The sequence below is a fragment of the Micromys minutus genome, assembly GCF_963924665.1.
Source record: "Micromys minutus genome assembly, chromosome: 19".
Lineage (NCBI taxonomy): Eukaryota > Metazoa > Chordata > Mammalia > Rodentia > Muridae > Micromys > Micromys minutus.
Genome location: NC_137954.1, coordinates 41,455,558 through 41,462,039, shown reverse-complemented (window position 1 = coordinate 41,462,039; position 6,482 = coordinate 41,455,558).

The following is a 6,482-nucleotide window of genomic DNA, read 5'->3' as shown; positions in this document are numbered from 1 at the left end:
CAGGTGTCAGATTCCCTGGAACTAGAATTACATACAGATGGCTGTGAGCCACCATGTAGATGCCAGAAGCCAAATCCAAGTCCTCCAAAGTGGCAGTAAGTGCTCTTAACCACTAAGACCATCTCTCTAGCCCCAGAGCTAAATTTTTACACAAATTTTACAACCCTGAAGCTTTGAGAAACTTTAATTGAAACTCAGAAATTAGTAGAAAGTTTCTTTGATGTTTTCTAAACCTTAACCTACACGACCACTGCAGACCCCAAGTTTTTCTCTCCAATGGAGATGTTTTCAAGCACCTGAGACAAAATGAGGTTCCTGTATTTCACTGTATTTGAGCAGGTAAATTAAGGTAGGCATGCAAAAGAATTCATGGGCCTTTAATTGAGTATTATGATGTTTCATGGGGAACTGAGTCTTGGTTATTCTGTCCCATTGCCTTTTACTCAGGACACCCACATAAAAAATTTTCGGAGTGTCTGGAAAAGGGGAGAACATACAAAGGCAAAGAAAAAAACAAAATCTTCCTGTGAAAAACAAGTACCAGAAAAAACAAACAAACAAACAAACAAGTACCAGTATATACATTAGCCAGCTATCTGGAACTGTGTAACAGAAGAGTGAATTAAGGTACATTAGATAGAAAGGATATCCTTGAAAAATGCTATTAATAGACAACAACTAAATAGATTAAACTAATCAGCAAAGTTGAAAAGTCAGGGGCAGGAATGAAAATAAAGAGGTAAGACCTTCTAAAGGAGAGATAAATGGGTCAGATGGAATATAGATTTGCCAGAAGCTATGCTCTGACTGCAAAGAATAGCCCAGTTAAGAATAGAAAAGGTAACCATTAATGGAGAAAAAAAATAGTAATTCCAAATCAATAGAAAAATATAAAACTATATATGGTGGTCCATTCCTGTAACCACAACATGGAAAGGCTGAGGCAAGAGGAAGGTAAATTCAAGGCCACCCATAAATATTTTTCTTGACTTTGTGGGGTTTTGGGGGGGGAATAGGATCTCTCTACTATATATCCCTAGCTGGCCTTAAAAGTGTAAGCCACAACTTGTCTTGTTAAAGTCTTAAAAAGAAACAAACAAACAAAAAAACCAATAAAAGTAACAAATAGCAACTTAAATCAGAACACAAAGAGGAAACTATCAATAACAATGTTGCATCAAGAAAAAAAAGGTGAAATTTGAAAAATAAATGTGAAAAAAAAAGATCCTCCTTAAAAGATAGATTGATATAAAACAGACCAGTCCAACACAATTTGTTTATACTAAATATGGCCAGTGTCAACAGAGGCAAATGGACAGTTTCTGTTGTTGTTTTAAGTCATAGAACAGTACTTGACAAGAGAAAATGTTAACAATATACTTCTATATAAAACATGTAGGATAGACAACAGTATATACCATCATTAAAATAGCTATATGCATAAAATCATGCATAAAAATAAATGTATACACCTCATGTTTATGGTTATTTCTTATAGTGGAATTGGACATGATTACTACTTCCCCAATATAGTTCTCATGCCTAGCACACAGTATCTGCTTCATCTGTTCTTCTGTGATTAGTCTGAAATAATTATCTTCCAACAGCTTGACTCGTGGTACACAAAACATCTCCTTGATGCAGCTACTGCTATTCTCATTAAAAAAGCAGATACGTGCTTTCATATACCAGCATATGGAGAACATTTTTAACTAACATAATAAAAAGAATGACAGCAGACACCTGGTTATAAAAAGTGATATGGAGACATATGATTTCCCCTATATACGGGGAAAAAATGTTACCATTAGCTGTTTGCATTCATGGTGTAGTTCAAAATACAGAGGAGTTAAAACTGAAGAATTTGGGGTCTCTCCTCCTACCAGCCAACGGCCTGCAGTGAAAATTAAGGATTTCATTTCCAAAAATGTGGCTATTAATCTTATAAAATGTAAATTTAGAATTTTAAGTGAAGGAAAAATAAGATTGGAGCAGAGACTAAAGGAAAGGCTATTCAGAGACTGCCCCACCTGGGGATCCATCCCATATACAGCCACCAAACCCAGACACTATTATTGTTGATGCCAAGAAGTGCTTGCTGACAGGAGCCTGATATGGATGCCTCCTGAGAGGCTCTGCCAAAGCCTTACTGATACAGATGAGGATGCAGTTAACCAACCATGACTGAGCATGGGGACCCCCCAAGAGTTCCCAGGGACTAAACCACCAACCAGAGTACGCATGGAGGGACCCATGGCTCCAGCCGCATATGTAGCAGAAGATGATATTGTCTAGCATCAATAGAAGTCCTTGGTCCTGTGAGGGCTCATTTTCCCAGTGTAGGGGAATGCCAGGATGGTGAGGTGGGAGTGGGAGCATCCTCATAGAAACAGGGGGGAGGGAGGAACCAGGAAAGGGAATAACATTTAAAATGTAAATACATAAAATATCCAGTAAAAAATAGAAAAAAAAAAAAAAACAGGTATTTAAAAGGAATGTTTTGCCTTCTGTAAAGAGTCAAAATAAATGTTGAGCAAAAATATCAAGAAAGAAATTCAAAGTTACTGTAGCAGGAAAACTAGCTCCTTCTCCCATCCCCACTCCACCCCTGCCTGCAGCATCAAATTCTTACTGTTTTTAATCACCTTCCATGGGTCACAAAGTTCAAGATTGTGACGTTATTTTGATTTTAATAAATGACATCTAACTTCTTTAACAGTTAATAAATGGAATATACTTGGGATTTCATGGAAACACAGTTGTGTTTCAAGTATACATGTATAGGTATCTTGATATATTGCATTAAATAATGTTGACAATACAGTATTCTGTCTCATAACTCACTCTACTGTAAAGCTATTTACTGGACTCTAATTTAAAATACCAAGTGAGCATGAGGATCTTTCAAGGTCAAAAACCATCTGCCCAACTTCAGATGCTTTCCATTTTGCCCTTTCAGTCAAGGTGTATTCAAGCAATAAATAGCCAGCTGTGCCTGGTTATTTGTTAAGATCACCTGCAAGCAATGTGTCTATCTGGGGCCATCTCTATCACTGGTAACTCTAATATAAAATATCCTGGCATAGCCATTAATGACAGACCATTCCTTGTCAAAAATGGGAGACTCGTCTTCAGTTTCCTCATTAGTTCCAGAAGGATAGGAGTCTATCACCATCACGATGGGGAAGCATGGCAACAGTAAGCAAGCAATAGCACTGGAGTAGCAGCTGAAAACACATCCATGTACATTTTGACACTCATTACCAATTCCAACCAAGTGGAATGAAAGGTAAAAGAATAAAACAGGAGCAAAAGCATTAAGAAATAATCATTTAAAAATTTTGTAAGGACGATATAATAGAGCCCTATCCAAATATTTAACTACAGATAAAACCATAAAGCAAAGACAAAGGAAAATTCAGAGTCAACTTTAAAAGTATTTCAAGGGCAGAAAGAGTAATACAACCAGTCTTGCTTAATTGATACACAGAAGCTTTATGGAATAGGAAATGAATAAAACCTCTTAGCCTACATTTTAAAAGTATTAATAAAATGTTAAAGTTTTAATTTACTTTTTAGGGGTTTGTTTTAGAGTGTCTCGTGGTCCTAAACCTTCCTATGTAAACCAGAATGGCCTTAAACTCACAGAGATATGCCTGCCTTTATCTCCAGAGTGATGAGATTGAAGGTGGAAACCACTATGTCCGGCCCAAAACCTTTTTGTAATCAACACTCTCAGCACATGATCTATTTAAACTAAAGGTGAAGAAAACAAACCCTCAAAGAGCTGGAACAATCCTGAACTCTTGGATTAGGGAAATCCCCAAAGCAAACCCCACAAATTGCCTCTAGGAACCAATGGAATTGGGCAGGGGAGATGCAGATGTCCACATTCATAGGACAGACTCAAACATATTTTTATCAGTAAAAGTGCAAATAAAGAAATTTTGTCCCACTAACCTGAGCTCACAGGGGCTCAGAGACTGGACTAAGTATCAGGGAACCTGTAGGAGTCTGACCCAGATCCTGCGCATATATGTTATGGTGTGTAGCTTGCTAATCTGTTAGACTCCTAGTAGTGGGGGTGGGAGCTGTCTTTGACCCTTTTCTTCATACAGAGTTGCCTCATTTAGCCTTAAAATGAGGGAGGTACCTAGTCTTATCACAACTTGATATGCCATGCTTGCTTGATATTCCTGGGAGGAGTGATTTGGGGGAGAGAAGCGGAAGGGAAAACTGGGAAAAGAGGAAGAAGGGGAAACTGCAGTCTGGATGTAATAAATGAAACAAGTTTTGTCCCTAAAAATAACCACAGATGATAAAAAAAAATACTAAAGAAATTAATAACGAGAAAAAGAAATGAAGTTATTCTAAAAATAGAAGGACAAGTTAAGTCCAAAAGCTAAATCTTTGAAATAAATTCTTGTTTAGTCACACATAATAAGGCAGGTTCTCACAATGTGGACTGAGCTGGCTTCTAACTCACAGAAATCCACTTGCCTCTACCTCTCCAGTGCTTCCAGTTAAAGGAATGTGCCACCACGCCTAACAAAAACAAAGATTTCATATGAATCCAACTAAAGAATGAGAACAAACATAAAAGAAGGCACAATCCTGTGATACAGACTATAAAATTATCAAAACAGAACAAAAACTCGAACTAATGCCACTACATAGCCCATTAAAATCCAGCAATAGGGCCAGCTAGATTGCTCATAGTGCCACGAACGATTCTTGCCTCCAAGGCTGAATCCCAGAGTTAGATCTCAGGAATCCACATGGTAAAGGAAAAGAACAGGCTCCAGCAAGTTGTCTGATAATCTTAGCACACAAGGTGCATATGCCTCATTTCCCCCAAATACATACATAATCATTTAACTATTCCAAGCCACTGCCAAAAAAAGGGAAGTGCTGTGTGAAATCAACATAAATTTCAAGAACAATCCAGATGGGAAAGGAAGGCCCTACAGTAAGAAAAAAAAGAACAATTATCAAATCAGCTTCATTAATGGACATAAATACAAAATTTAAAAATATTTGCTGGCAATTAGATTCTAGTAATGAATCAAAAGTATCAATATGACAGATTAAGAGAAAACCACATATAAACAGATACTAATGAGGTATTTAATTAAATTCAGCAATCACTCTGCAGGAAAACACTAAGAAACTGCTTATATATAATTCAGGGTTATTTCCCAAACCAATAGCAAATACTATTCCTTAAACAATGGGATTCCTTAAACTAGGGGATGAAAAGATGGTTCCCAGGTTTGATCCCAGCATGACATGCAACTCACATCTGTCTGTAACTGGAGTTCCAGGGGACCCAATGTCCTCTTCTAACCTCTCTGAGCACAAGGCATGTGATACACAGATGTACAAAACACTCATATACATAAAATACAATGTTTTTTAAAGGGAATACTAAATCTATTTATGAAATATAATAAATATTAGATAAAAACTCCATTACTCTTTTTTATTGTTTGGTTTTTTTTAAACATTTATTTATTTTATGTGAGTACACCATCTCTGTCTTCAAACATACCAGAAGAGGGCATCAGATCCCATTTCAGATGGTTGAGTCAACATGTGGTTGCTGGGAATTGAACTCAGGACCTCTGGAAGAACAGTGTTCTTAACCACTGAGCCATATCTCCAGCCCTCCATTACTCTTAAAATTACTTTAAAACACTAAAAGAAAAACTTCAAGCATACCCAAAAATAATCACAATAAAATAAATCCTCAGGTACCACCTTTCATTCAATTGTAATAATTAACACTCAAGTCCAATATTCGTTTATTTCCAGCTTGCCTGGATTACAGTGAAGCAAATCTTAGAACAACACTTCATTTATAATTCACTATGCACAAGGCTCCTAAAAATGGTGAGCTATTATTTCTATAAAAAATTAATTATGGTTGTTTAACATAACCAAATACTCAACTGCCTCACCTTTTTTCACTAGAATAAAAATGGAAGTAGTATCTACCTATTGCAATTTATTATAATTATTTAATACTACTCTATTAAGATTAGTGCATCAAAAAAAATCATGAGACAAAACTACCTTGCTGATAGGGCTGAATATGCAAAAACCACAATACTTGAGTTATAAAAACAACAGTAGCCAGGCTTGATGGCGCACATCTTTGATCCTAGCACTTGGGAGGCAGAGGCGGGTGGAGCTCTGTGAATCTAAGGTCAGTGTAGTGTTCATAGTGAATTCCAGGACAGCCAAAGCTACTTAATAAAGAGACCAGATTTAAAAAAGAAAGCCTGGGGTTGGAAAGATGGCTGAGCAGTTAGGCTCACAACCATCTATAATGTGATCTGATGCCCCCTTCTGGCATGCAGGTTTACATGCAGACAGTGCACTCATACATACAACAAATCAATCTAAAAAAAAAAAAAAAAAAGCCCAACAGTAAAGCAAGCTAAGAGAAGTATAAGCCTTCTATCTCTATCTGAAAGGCT